Source organism: Onychomys torridus, chromosome 21, assembly GCF_903995425.1.
Source record: "Onychomys torridus chromosome 21, mOncTor1.1, whole genome shotgun sequence".
Lineage (NCBI taxonomy): Eukaryota > Metazoa > Chordata > Mammalia > Rodentia > Cricetidae > Onychomys > Onychomys torridus.
Window position 1 is genome coordinate 33868116 of NC_050463.1, and position 15058 is coordinate 33883173.

At 47.3% G+C, this 15058-nt stretch overlaps 1 protein-coding gene across 6 annotated transcripts in view; it reads left to right on the plus strand.

Annotated features, from left to right (window-relative positions):
• Positions 1 to 15058, plus strand: part of Otof (otoferlin) — a 100653-nt gene that overhangs the window by 21344 nt on the left and 64251 nt on the right. The gene's annotated exons all lie outside the window — the stretch shown is intronic.

A 15058-nucleotide genomic window follows, 5' to 3' on the forward strand; every position in this document is an offset into this window, starting at 1 on the left:
GTTTTCTCCCTGGATCCCATTCTTTTTCTCAGACAGCACCATTCTAACGCAGGCAATGAATACCTTTTGGTGTCTTACACCTTCTTGCGAGATTTGGACTGCTGTAAGCATATGTTTGTTTACTTAAATGACAACGTGTTAAATGTTTTCTTTTCTATTTTTTCACTATATACTGTTTCTAAGTTCCATCTGTGTTACAAAGCGCTGCTTGGGACACAGCCAAGGCAGGGTGACCAACCATCTCAGTCAGCCTGGGATGGAGAAGATTCCAGAGAAACAGACTTTCAGCGCTAAAATGGGGAGGTCCTGGGCAAGCCAGGAGGAGTTGGTCACCTGCTCTCTCTACCGGGGAGGGTCTCTATCTCGTGGCACCAGAGACACAGAAAACAGTCTCTGTGTCTCTCCTGCATCTGTGTGAGTGTCTCCCCAAGATGAGCACCAGAATCAGGAACCTGTGGCTCATGGTGCTTTCATATACTTCAAGGGACCCAGTGCAGCCACAGCCTATACAACAGAGAGCGATTCTTCCTGTGGCCACATCCCCATCTACAGTGGGGTTTCCCAGGTCCCTGATTTTCAACAGCCCAACAGGGCTCTCTCATTTACTCTGCCGATCCCTGATTACTCTTGGATCTGAACGTCTCTTGACAACACCTTTAGTTTTTTAGCTCCCTCTTTTGCAAATTGTCATATTCCTTGCCTTTTTGCCAGTTACGACGTCTGGTTTTGTTTCGGTTTTTTTTTTTTTTTTTTTTTTTTTTCCTTACTGATCTTCTCAGTATATTCTGGGTGTCAGTCTCTGGTGGTTTTAGATGTTTAAAATACCTGCTGGGGATGTAACTCAACTGGTAGAGCACTTGCCTAGGATACACAAAGCCCTGGGGTCGGTGCCCGGCCCTGTGTAAACCGGACATGGTGGCACCCAAGACGTAGATGGGGAGGACCAAGAAGTTCAGGTTGTTCTCAGCTACATATGGAGTTCAAGGCCAGCCTCAGCCAGATAGGATCCTGTCTAGAATGAAAGAGACAGTGGGCGGGGAGGGGGAGGAAGAGGGGGAGGGGGAGGGGATGATATCGCTTCCCAGTCTATCAACTCTGTGAACTGGGTCCAAGGTCCAATTGTTGACTTGCTGATTTCTTCCTGCTGCTCTGCTAGCTGTGGCTGACTGTTTTGAAGGTGTGCTATTGGTTACTATATAATGGCTTCTTCTGCTCGTCTCTCTTCTCATTTGCTTGCATAAGGTTTTTCTTCTTGTCCCCCAGGATGTTTTTTGCATTGATGTCTATCGTATTGGATACTAAGGTTGCTACCTAGGTATCTGTGGGACATGACTGTAATCGAGTATTTGAGAGGCTGAGGCAGGAGGATTACAAGTTTGAAGCCAGTATGGACTTCCTTTTCACACACACCACACACTCAACACATACTGCAAATCTCAGGTTATTTTTCTAGACTCTTTTTTCAGTTTCTTTATTTTCAATCTGTCCATTTTTTACATTTAGATGGATCTTCTTAGGATAAAATTTTTTACATCTCATTTTTAACCCATCTGTGTGTTTCTGGTTTTTTAAAGATTTTTTTATATGTGTATAAATGTTGGTCTGTATACAACATTTATATATATATTGCTTACCATATGTGTACAAGTGCCCACAGATACCAGAAGAGGGCATCGGGTCCCCTGGAAGTGCAGTTACAGGTGTTGCAAGCTCCATATGGGTGCTGGGACTAGAACCTGGGTTCTCTGCAAGAGCAACAAGTGCTTCCAATCACTGAACCAGCTCTCCAGTCCTGGTGTTTCTGTTTATAAACCAATGATGTTACCCATTTCCACTTACTGATATGACCATCAGGTTTATATCCATCAGCATCTTGTTTTCTATCTCCCACCCCTGTTGTTTGCTCCTTTTCAGTTCATCGTGACTTGAGAAGGTTTAAGTGAAAGGTCGTATCTATACAGTTACCCTTATAAAATCAAAGTCCCTGCTGATAACTTGTAGAAATCACTTAGAGTAGTTTATCATTGGTGTGAGTACTGGAATAGTTTCTCTGACTTCTCCACCTCACTCCACGTCTCATGCTGATACTGTCTACATCAGCCATTCTTTAACTGTGTCCACTGTAGTTGTGGGGTTTTTTTTTTTTTTTTTGTTGTTGTTGTTGTTGTTGTTGTTGTTGTTGCTTTTTATTCTTTGGGGGCCCACCACCCAGCTCCCGAATAAATACATAAAGACATATTCTTACTTATGAATGCCTGGCCTTAGCTTGGCTTGTTTCTAGCCAGCTTTGCTAACTTAAAATATCCTGTCTACTACTTGCCTCTGGGCTTTTATCTTTCTTTATTCTATATCCCTTTCTTTCCCTTTTACTCCGTGGCTGACCGGGTGGCTGGCCCCTCGTATCCTCCTCTCCTTCTCCTCTTCTTGCTCCTCCTCCTCTCCTATTTCCTCTCTCTGCCTGTCAGCCCTGCCTGTTTGTCTCTCCTTCCTTACTATTGGCTCTCATCTTTATTAGACCATCAGTTGTTTTAGGCAGGCAAAGTAACACAGCTTCACAAAGTTAAATGCAACACAAAAGAATGCAACATATCTTTGCATCATTAAACAAATATTCCACAGCATAAACAAAAGTAACACATCTTCAACTAATATTCCACAACAGTCCACTCTACACCACTTCCACTCAGGAAATTTTTTATGCAACCTCATGCACATACTTACCTAAAACAGGACAGTTGTACAATAAAAAATGCACCAATAATCACAAAGAACTTTATTTTAAAATAAGTCTTTGTTTTCCATATAGTTTTACTATTTATTAAAGCAAGCTTACATACTAACAAGGTGGATGTGTTTGTTGCTCTAACACAGCACCATCTAAAATCATGCTAACTTGATATATCTTGAGGAATGACCTGAGGAAAATACTAAAAGTCTTTGCTTCTATAACTAAAACATTGTTTCTCTAAGAGCAGAAAATCTTGTATCTACAGGAAAAACATTACAATTCATAATGTACAAGAATCTTAGTCTGAAAGACAATGTTTCAGTGTTCCTAGGTGTTGTGCAATGTGATGAATGTGCAGCACAAAGTTTGTGTGGTGTGTTCAGAGCCAGGGCTGCAGTGAAGTTGTGGGGCGCAGCACAGATGAGCACTGCCAGGAATGCCTCACATTCATTTCATGTTTGGTTTTAAAGTGGCTTTTGGTCACAGCATGCTTAGAAATCTTTACTGATGCCAAATTGTTGGCCACTACCACATTCGACTGACTGTGACACCCACATAGGGTCCCAACCCCCACTTTGGGAGTTAGGTTGGATTCTGGGTTCTATCTTTGAGGATGTGAAGTCTCTGTGGCTTTTGTTTGCCTAGACTCTTTTTTTCTTTTAAAAGACAGTTAGAGCCGGGTGGTGGTGGCACAAACCTTTAATCCCAGCGCCGGGAGGCAGAGGCAGGCAGATCTCTGTGAGTTCGAGGCCAGCCTGGTCTCCAAAGCGAGTTCCAGGAAAGGTGCAAAGCTACACAGAGAAACCCTGTCTCAAAAAACAAAACAAAACAAAACAAAAGAAAAAAAAAGACAGTTAGCCTTAATAAAAATCCCTGATTAAGCTGGAGAGATGGCTCAGTGGTTAAGAGCACTGGCTGCTCTTCCAGAGGTCCTGGGTTCAATTCCCAGCACCCACATGGCAGTTCACAACTGTCTGTAACTCTAGCTCCAGGGGATCTGACACCCTCTTTCAGCCTCTGTGGGCATTGTATGCATGTGGTACACAGACATACAGGCAGGCAAAATACCCATATACATAAAATTTTAAAATAACACAATGAAAGTGCCTGGTCATTTTTACTTCTCAGATCTCTTGAAGGACCCCTTGGATCCTCTTCTTTGAGTAATCTGTCCACAGGAGTCACTGGTCTTTTTATAGTCCACCTTGCCAAGCTCTGTACACCAGAGAATACCTTTCTTTTGGGTATTCTGCTAGATAGAAACGTCTAAGTTTAAGATTTTCCCCCCACACTTGAAAAGGTATAAATCTATGCTACAGTTAAAAAGCCTGGCAGCCACAGATTAGAACTCTGAAGGCAATCTTCTCTTCTCTCTTGAAAACACACACACACACACACACACACACACATACACACACATACACACACACACATACACACACATACACACACACACACACACATACACACACACACAAACAAAACAAAAAAAACCCATGAATCTCATCTCTCATATATATGCTGTGTTTTCTTGTCTTTGAGATAAATACATCATATATATTTGATACAATATATATTTGATATATATATGGGGTGTGTGTGTGTGTGTGTGTGTGTGTGTGTGTGTGTGTCCTGGGAATTGAACCTAGAGCCCTGCACACATTACATAAGTGTTCCCTCACTAAGCTACACTCCAGCCTGTACTGGATATTCTTTGTTTATTTCATTTAGTTAGTTAGTTGGTGGGGGCATCACACACCAACACACCAAGAACCATATGTGGAGATCCAGGAATGACGTGTGAGAGCCAGCTCCTCCTTTGTACTGTGTGGGCTTCACCAGTCACCTGTCTCGACTGCAAGCCCCGTTATCCACTGAGCCATCTCACCAGCCCTCTGTCCCAGTCATTCTTCAATTTTATTATGATGGGTCTGGTTGTAGATTTTCCTTAGTGGCTCCCATGTTTCAGGGTTTTGTGAGCCTTTACAAATCTACACCTTTTTCACCTTTGTTTACTATTTTAAAAAAACACTCCCATCCTCTTCCCCAATTCCTTATTAAAAATATTGTTCTCTCTTCTGCAACCTGAAATGTCAGCTGCCGCATCCTGGGCTTTTCCCTTGTTTGAACTGATCCCTTTTCGATGAATCCCAAGGAGACGATGTCTGTTCTTTGTTACGGTTCCTTGTCCTCCCTCCAGATTGCTAATACATTTCTAGATGGTCCATGCGCTGTGCTAACTCTGCTATAGTAGTAACGGAGTCAGTGAACTGCCTTTTTTTCTCAGAAGATGTACTACCCAAGTGCCTTTGCTTCCCTCTGGGCAAGGTCCCTGTATGGGCCACACTGGTTTCGGGCCGGTTGAGAGAGAGATACTTTGGGCTGAAAGAAGTGAGCACAGAAATGTGCAGACCCCTTCCTGGAGTCTGGGCTTCCTCCTGGAACCTCTGAGGAGCAATGCCATTGGCAGTCACTCTGAACATCCAACAAGAGTCATGAGCTGCTGGCCTCTCTGTCAACGCCTACTCACATTATTGCCCACCTCAGCAAGGCTCTTGTCACAGTTTTGTCAGAGATACAGATGGCCACGGCAAGCTTTTCCTCAGCCTTAGGTCTCATTCTTGCCCGGCTCCTCCCCTCCCCTCTGACCCCACACTGGCAGCCTCCTCCGACGGCCACCAGCTTAAACACCTCGAGATATATTCAGGTGTCTGTGTCCTTTTGTCTGTCTGCTTGGAATCCATCTCTCCCTCCTGCCACTGTAGTTCTCCGGAGTTGACTTTGGAGGTGAGAACCAGCAGTCTGAAGTCACCATCTTAGCCTAAACCAAAAGCTCAGTGTGATATCCCTCCTCCATAACAGCATGTCCTTTTTCGTGTGTGGCTCTCATATCTGACTTTGTGCTGAGAAGGACCTTCACGGCAGACTTGAGGTCCAAATGAACCATCAGGCTGAGGGGCCACCCAAACCAGTCACTTTTCCTCCTCCTGGGCCAATGCCTCTGGCCCAGGTATGGTATAGTTGAAAGTTCGGCCCCAGAGCCTCAAGTCCCCTGCCGCCCCGCTGGGCATGTCCCTCTGCCCCTGGGACAGCTGGACTCATCACCATTACTGTGGGGAGGGAGGGATCTGTTCTTGTTTTCTCTGTCTCCTCACCGAGCGGCTTTCGACTCCAGCTAGCCTCAGTTGCCACATTTGTGAAGTCGTGCTGGAGATGGATCTGCCGTCTCTCTGGGAGACAGTGAGCAAAATGAGGGGCAGTTGTGACACAGAGACCCTGAGGCGTACGAAGCTATCATGAGGCTGCAGCCTAGCCCCATTGCCCAGCCTGCTGGCTCCCTTCCCACCTCCTCTCTTAAGTCAGGGGCTCTGGATCATTTCCTCACAGGCCTGCCTTCCCTGGCCTATAGCAAGCATCTAACTACCCCCCTTCCAAGACTCCCAGGGGCCCTATCGGCCCAGGTCCCAGGCAGTGAGCAACCTGATGCCCCTTCCAAGGACAATGCCACCCTTTCCATGCACTGCACCCGGGACACCTGAGCCACAGATAATACACGACATTCAAAGTTAATCACCGTGTCCTTCCTCTTTCCAGAACAGCCCATCACGGATCAGGTAAAGGATGTCCTCGATGCCCCTGGACATCTACAAGGGGCATATTCTGAGTGTCAGAAGGGTGCCTGAGCTAGTAGGAGAGACAAGGATATTGCATACAGGAACTTAACATTGGGCTGCCTCTGGGGCAGTGTCCAGTGACCACAGGGAAGAGACAGAAGCCAGGGAGCTACAGCAGACACTGTGACAGGATCCAAGATGGAGAGAAGCTTGCTTATATGCTCCCTGGCCTTTGGGATTAGGGGTGCTGACCAGAAAATTCCTGGTTATCACAGAATGGAGACCCACTGGTAACTGTGGGTGTGAGGGCAGGGATGGTACAATATTCTCTGAGCCATCCCCTTCCATCTAGTCCCCATATTAACCCATAGATGATGACACGCAGGCCCAGAGAACGTCCCTTACAAAGTAACAGAATAGAAGAGGCCAAGCCAGGATTCTAAGTGGACATCACCAACACAAGATTTGAGGATCTCTCTGGGTGCAACAATTAAAAAGCCATCCTCACATTTTAAGACTCTGGCTGGCTTGTCCACGTGAGCCAGCCTTCCCCTCCTACCTCTGATAACTGGCCCATTAGCCTGGCTACTCCTAGTGCATATACCCCAAGGCAGGAGAGGCAGCTCCCCAACCCTCAAAGAGATCATGGAGATACACTCCTGCCCCAGGTGGACAAGGCCTACATTCCTCTGGCTATCCCTGATCGAACCAACTGGAGGTCCCTGAACAAGCCTGGGAAAGAAACCCTTGTGGATTTGCAAAAGTTCTAGCTCCTCTGTCCTAATATGTTCTGCCTAAGGCCTTCCAGAACTGGGAGAGAGAGAGAGAGAGAGAGAGAGAGAGAGAGAGAGAGAGAGAGAGAGAGAGAGAGATCCATAGCTCGGGGAGCCTGGGAGTCAGGAGACTTGGCCTCTAACCCCTCATGAGACAGTGTTTCTGGGTCTTGGACTCTTCCATAAACAGCAGGGGGGTCTTCCTTGCATGCTGAGACAGTTACAAGGCCAAGAAAATGAAATGACTCCACTGTTTAGGCAAAAAAGGTAAACGTGCTTCTACTAGGGTAAGGAGTCCAAGCAAGGGAGGGGCCCCTGCTTGATTCAGACACACACAAGTAGATGAACTGCTTTGGACTGAGCAACCTGAGTGGACAGGAGGTAGCCGGGAAGAAAAACAATGCTCCTCCAAAGCAATGGAAACAGAGCCTGGAGGTGTCCCCTTTCCTAGGCGCTGGAACCCGAGATCCCTCATTGAGCTGGTAGCTCTGAAGGAGACAGGAGGCAATGGTGGGGAGAGCAGGGTGGGGGTGGGGCACACCGAGTCTGTCTCAATCCCAGCTGGGTTAGGCTTTAACACAGGCACTGTGTGGGCCCTGCCACCCCCAAGTAACCATACTGCTTTAACAATGCTAAGGGGAGAAAGCTTTGCCTGAGCGTCTGCTCAGTGCAACTGGCTGAGCAGCCATCATCCCATGTCACAAGAAGCCATGCCAAGATTTAAACGCTAGTCTGTCTGATTCCAGGGCCCCGGGGTTACTTGCAAGAGAGATAAACAATTCAGTCCTGCCCTTGGCTGCTCAGTACACACAAAGCTAGACTGTGGGCCTTCTGGGCTCAGGTAATGGAACCGTCTTCAGCCTGGGAATGGCTGAGTCAGACAATCTGCCTACTTCTGCTTACATCTGGAAGCCACGGGCTACGTGTTCCAATGTGACTGTCTTTTCTGCATTGGTCTAACACACAGTACTGAAGACATGAAAAAAGTTGGGAAGGGGGGCATCTGCTAGTCCGGCACCTGTAACTGCAGGCAAGCCTGTGTCCAGCTCTGGAGTGCTCAACAGAGCTAGTGGTGTGCACAGGCCCTCAGCTTGGCCTTTAGGATAAGCGTTAGGCAAGGCACAGATAAAACTACTTAAAAGTGCCTTGGAGGTCAGTTAGTCGAGCCTCACTATTTTACAGTTGTAGGAGAGGGTCTGAGGGGGAAGGGGCTCCAGAGAAACACAAGGGTAGAACTAGAACCCAGGTCTTTCAGCTCCCAGAACTGTTTCTATTAGACTCCAAGTATTTACGGAAAATCTCAACTCTCAATCCCCCCCACACACACATACAGCTTGGGGGACTGTGCCTTGAGGATGCTAGCCTGCTGTTAGGACATTCCGCATCCAGTCAGTGGGCAAGCTGGGGCTAATCCAGGTCATCTTCCTATATATAACAGGGAGCTCTGTGGAGTCCCAGATCCCTGAGACTGACAGGTACAGAACACTGCACCCTGGCCACTACTAGCCAGGCTAGCCTAAGCCTGGAGCTAGTGAACTGGGTCACAACTAGACACTCAAGGGGCTCCCAAGACACCTCCAGATGGAGATCATCTTTCCTTCCTCCACCACTAGTACTCACCCAACCCCAGCTCCTGTAAACCCATGCATGCTACTGTTTCAGGTCAGTTTGTTTTCAGAGCTATCTAGGTAAATCCCCAGGACTGGGAAACAGCCCACATCCTGTACCCCTGCACCCCTGCACCTATGCATTCCTGCACCCCTGCACCCCTGCATCCCTACACCTATGCATTCCTGCATCCCTGTATCCCTACACCCCTGCACCCCTGCTTCCTACGTGGAGCCAGCTGCTCACAGATCTGGTACACAGAAGATGCTCAGCAAACTTGTGCCCCTGAATGAGGTGTGATGACTCGTGACATCTGAGGTAGCAATGTTTGGCTCAGCTGCTACCTTAACAGGGTCAGGGTCCTGCGTTTGGGATTGAATGGAGCAGGGTGTTATTAGATGGTGAGTTGGATGTTATTGGCCCAGTCTCCAGGCAACCACTTCTTCTGGGCACTTCCAGAAATAAAGGCCACTGCTCTCAGCCGCAATGGCCACAAGAAGAGACTTATGTTAGTGCTGCCCAGGCTGGAGAAGTGCCCTGCGTCCCCCAGAAGCCTCTGCATCCCTGAAGTGTCTGTCATCATGAAGCCAAGTCTTGCCCAGCTCCTGGAACAAACAGCACCATAATAACACTTATAATAAATGAACTCCATTAACTGAAACACTTCCTGTGTTCTGGCTCTATGCCAAAACCCTGGCCAGCCTCCTAGTTACCCCCCAAGAACACACGCCCACTCCCACCTGATGGGTACCTGTGCTATACATAGTCCCTTCTATTGTTTGAGGATTGTTGGCTGAGCACCTACTGTGTACCAGACCCTGTAAAGGATGCAGGGAAGCCCCAGCAAACCAGACAGACACCCTGACATGCCTCAGCTCTGCTCCTGCTCTGAACGCCCTGAGAAAGGTCATCATGACATTCTGGGAACCAATAGGGAGAGAAAGAGCAAGAGAACTAGTGAATGTGGAGACTGAGGCAGGGGCATGGACCCCAGCCCTGCTGCTGGTGTGATGCGATCTTCATACAGACCTGACAGGGAGAACCCGAGGCAGCATGGGATAATGTCACGGTTGTCTACTGCTGTGTAACAAACCACCCAGGAACTGACAGAATCTGCACTAGGCTTCTGGTTCTGAGGCTGGCCACCTGCTGGGCGGCTGTGATAGCGTCATGACATCATCTGGGTCCTTTCTGTCTCCTCCTCTGGGCCTCACATCCTCCAGGGTCTCTCTCTTCCAGCCCGATGGCCTGGACTTCTTTTGTGCCACTGATGTCTAAGACAGTGAAGAACGGAAGCTTCCAGGTCTAGGTGCCGCTCGGCGTCACATCTGCCACCTTCTATTGTAAAAGGCAGCCATAAGGCAGCCTAAGCACAGGGAGAGGCAGCACAAGTTCCATCTTGTAATGAGAGGAAGTCTCAGAGCAAAAGGAGATGTGGGTACCAGGAGCCACAGAGGTAACAGTCACCCCTAGATAACAGTGAAATCACAGCTTCTCCAGTGTCTACCTTGTACCTGAGCCAAGGTTAGGTGGTATAACCTCCTCTCTACACATAAGAGAACTGGGAAGTGAGGTAACTCCTCCAAGGTCTCATAGTTGTTAAATATCAGCACCAAGGTTCGAATCTGAACAGTCTACCTCTTAGTTAATAAGCTCCATTGCTGGCGAAGCAGGGCAAATCCTGGATCTCAGTTTCCTTCTCTGTGAGGCGGGGTTAAATTGTAGACTGTGGGACAAGTGGTAGCTGGTGCCTGAATGGTGGTCCACGGTCAATAAATAATAAGTGATTTCACAGCTGACAACCTGGACTGATAATCAGAACCACAGCCCTCCCCCGACCCCTGAAACTCAAGAGACAGCCCAGAGCCAGGGAGTCAATCTTGAGCTAAGCTTAGAGACTAGAGTTTCAGTCCCGCCTCAGCCACAAATGAGCGTGTGCCCTCGGACACTTCTCTCTCAACCCCTTCAGCAGATGAGCATCCTGGCCATGTTGCCAGAGCCTTGTCTGTTGCTAGAGAGCAGTTCCCTGGAAATGACTACAGTGATAGAAACGTCTCCTCAGAATTCCCTCCAGGCAGACACTTCAGGAGTTAAGTAGCATCATCTGGTCAGGGAGAGTATGGTGAGCGATTGCACCTTATCTGGCTCTGTTCTTGGTAAATGTGTGTATCGCAGCATCTGGTTTAAAAAAAAAAAATGATGGCCAAAATGGGACAAGGAACAGTGAAATCAGGGTGAGAAGAAGCGAAAAAGAGACGTGAGGCATGGAAAGGCCCAGGCAGATGAAGTGTGAGGGAGGCAGAGGCAGGGCAGAGAAAGGTCAGGGAGACATATTGGCTACAACATGTACAAAGAGCCCCTACAGGAGAAAGAGAAGCAGGAACAAATCATGGCTTTCATTCCTGCAGCTCTATGTTCTCTTTCCATATCGCATCCTGCCACGTGTCACATGATTTCATTTGGTTCCTACAACAGCCCTGTGAGGTAGATATCTGTCTTAGTCTGTCTTCTGTGTCTATAACAAAATAGCCAAGACAAGGTCATTGCTAAAGCATAGAAGTTTGTTTGGCTTGCTGTTCTGAAGGTTGAGAAGTCTGAGAATATGGCACCCACATCTGCTTGGCATCTGCTTAGGCCTTACTGCATCACAATGTGTCAGAGGGTGTCACATGGTAAGGAGAAGCAGGCGCCACACCTGGCTTAGATCTCACCTAAGGTTCTAGCTCCGTCAGTATGGAAGCTGGGGACCAGGGGCTGTAGATGGAAGTTTTTGTCCCACTTGGTCCCACAGCCATTCAGTCCCAAATAAACACACAGAGACTTATATTAATTATAAATTGTGTGGCCTATTGCTCAGACTTGTGTGTTTAGCCACATGGCTGGGTACCTTTTCTCAGTCCAACATACTCATCTTACTTCCTCTGCATCTGGCTGGTGACTCCATCTCTGCCTTTCCTCTTCCCAGCCTTCTCCTCATCTGGTCACCCAGCCTACACTTCCTGCCTGGCTACTGGCCAATCAGCCTTTTATTAAACCAACAGGAGTGACAGATCTTTATAGTGTACAAGAGCATTATCCCACAGCATCCCCCCTTTTCTTTTTAAAACAAAAACCCTGAATCTAATCTCCTTTGTTTAGCTTTTTTAACCAACAAAGAAACATCCATAATCCACTTCTTGAGGAATGTAGGCATAATTTTCTAGGCTACTTCCTGCTGATTGGGGACATTGGTAATCTTTAGGGATCCTGAGAAAATTTAAAATTATAGTTAAATCTTGGTTGTAGTAGTCTGTGAGGCTGGATCGTCTCAGCCAGTTGCCTTGAAGCTGTTCCAGATGTTGAATCATCTGGGTCATGGCTGTCATCAGAGACCTTTCAGGGAGTCTTGGTCAATCAAACTACATTAGCCTGGAAGCAATCCACAGGTTCTCATCTTCTGTGGACACAAAAGCAGAACCTCTTTTCCCAAGCAACATATCCTTAGACCCAAGTCTAAGATATCTTTAAAATATATATGCTGATTTAACTTAGCAGCCCCCACAATCAAATATCTCTCTGCAGTTAAAAAAAAAAATCCCAAAGATGACACAATAATATACAGTATCCAGATTCCCTGTGTATTTTCCATTTTTACATGGTTTATTGTATTTTTATTACTCTATTTCTTTTTTAAAGACTTTATCTCTTTTTTCCCCCAGGCCTCCATATTTTTATACACACTGTAACCTGTTTAGAGTTTTTTTTACCATCTGAACCTGTCTTTATTATGTATCTGTAATCCTTTTCTGACCAGGAGAGTTTTTAAACCGTTAAACTGAGTGACTAGGATAGAAGTGTGGCTTTGGCTGCTAGTTCTGTCCCACTCGGGCTTTCCATCATGGCATAGGTACCAAGGAGTCACGCTTACCTCCCCAATTCTGGGAAGCAGCATTAAGTATCGAGAGCTGTGTTTTTAAGCCCGAGGCTGTGCTCTCAAGCCTGCAGGCAGCGGCTGGGAGAATCCTCTCTGTACTGAGGCCTGTGGGAGAGACTGTAGGAGCCTGCCATGCCCCTCAGCTCGCAGCTGCTGGTGGCCAGCTCCATCTTGTCTCTGTGCGGCTGATGACATGAGACTGTGAGGCTAGGAAACCCAATGTGGCTCTGTTTCTATGTGTTTAGAATCTTTTAAAAGCTTTTTCAGGTCTATGTGGATCAATGCCCAATGGTGGGCACCAAATGTAGACAGAAGTTTCTGTCCTGTCTGGTCCCGCAACTGTTCAGTCCCAAATAAACACACAGAGGCTTATATTAATTATAAACTGTTTGGCCTATTGCTCAGGCTTATAACTAACTGGCTCTTACACTTAACCCATAATTCTTGTCTGTGTTAGCCATGTGGCTGGGTACCTTGTCTCAGTCCAACATTCTCATCTTACTTCCTCTGCATCTGGCTGGCTTCCTCTTCCCAGAATTTTCCTAGCCTGGTCGCCCCACCTATACTTCCTGCCTGGCTGCTGGCCAATCAGTGTTTTTTGTTTGTTTGTTTGTTTTTTGTTAGATTTATGTATTTATTATGGACACAGAAGAGGGCGCCAGATCTCATTACAGGTGGTTGTGAGCCACCACGTGGTTGCTGGGAATTGAACTCAGGACCTCTGGAAGAGCAGTCGGTGCTCTTAACCTCTGAGCCATCTTTCCAGCCCAAATCAGCACTTTATTAAACAAACAGGAGTAACAAATCTTTACAGTGTATAAGAGCATTAACCCACAGCAAGGGGCCTCAAAAAGTTTCCAGAAATCAGGTTAATGGGCAACAAGGAGTGAGAACCAGTGAGGAAGACAGACAAAAACAGAGAAATAGGGAGTCAGAAGCAGAGAAAGACAAAGGAAAGCAGATGGGTGGAGAGCCAGAAACAAGGGAAAGCAAAAACAGAGAGAAGGGCACAGACAGACAGACAGACACGACAAAGAGGCAGAGACAGAGAGGCGGCCCTTTATGTCCCGTCTGCCCTTGTGACCCACTGAGCTACACCCCAGTGGAGGACAAGCAGAAGCCAGCAGTTTCTCTCTGTGGTTCCCCCGTCTCAGCTTATCACTCCCTCCAAGGGACACTGCTGTTACCATTGTGTCCACCTAAAATACTTCCTCTCCAAGGGGGCCACTTCTAGGGTGTTTCTCCTGCTCCTTCTCATGTATCAGTGCCAGGAGCCACCCACAATCCACCCACGGAACCAGTGCCCTTCCTTCTTCATCCCAGGAAACCCAGGCTCAGTGGGCCCTCCATACAATCCCCTCAGCTAGTGAGTCAGGCCTTGTGGAACATCTTTATTTCCCTGTGGTCTCATCTAAGCAACTTCGTTAAGAAAACTACATACTCTGTGGAGCTGAGCCGAGCTAAGCTGAGCTGCTGCAGGCATCAGAGAGCAGGAGCCGAGCCATGGTGAAACATGGCCCATGGGCTACTAGGACCCCCACCAACCTCTGGACTCTCCCCTCTGATGCTCACCTCAGGGTTTCTAAGTCAGAGGTACCATCACTGTGACGAAATGCCATGACTAAAGCAACTTTGAGAGGACAGGGTTGATTTGGCTTACACTTCCATATCTCTGTCCATCACTGAAGGAAGTCAGGGCAGGAACTCAAACACGGCAGGAACCTGGAGGCAGGAGCTGATGCAAAGGCGATGGAGGGGTGCTGCTTACTGTCTTGCTCCTTGTGGCTTGCTCAACCTGCTTTTTTATTGAACCCAGGACTGGGCCCACCCCCCATCAATCACTGATGGAGAAAATGCCTTACAGGCTTGCCTAAAGCCACATTTTCTGGAGGCATTTTCTCAACCGAGGCTCCCTCTTCTCAGATGACTGTAGCTTGTGTCAAGTTGACATAAAACTAGCCAGCACAGTTTCCCTGGGACCTGGCTAGTCCTAAGAAGAGATGACATGAAGGGAAGTAATACTGAGCAGGATAGCCCTGGAAGCCCCAGCCCTTAAAGTCCCCAGTCTGGGAGAAGGAAGTCCAACCATGGAATAGCAGGCTTGCAGGCCCAGCTCTCAGAAGCCTCCATCCAGCAGGGTCCACTCACCCATCAGTAGAACTCTGCCTCATCCCATTGCTCAGAGCTGTGGCTCCCCTATCCATGAAACAGAGCAGCTTCCTGGAATGTTGGAAAGAATAAATGAATTAATATACATATAGACTTTAGCCTCCTGCATACTGTAAAGCTTTCTGCAAACAGCAAAAATTATTACTATCACTGTTATTATTTATTCCTGAACTGTCCACTGGTCTGAAGTTGGTAGGAAAAATAGAGGACATTTAAAGCTAAAGTCACCACTTTCTATCTAGTCTGTCAGAAT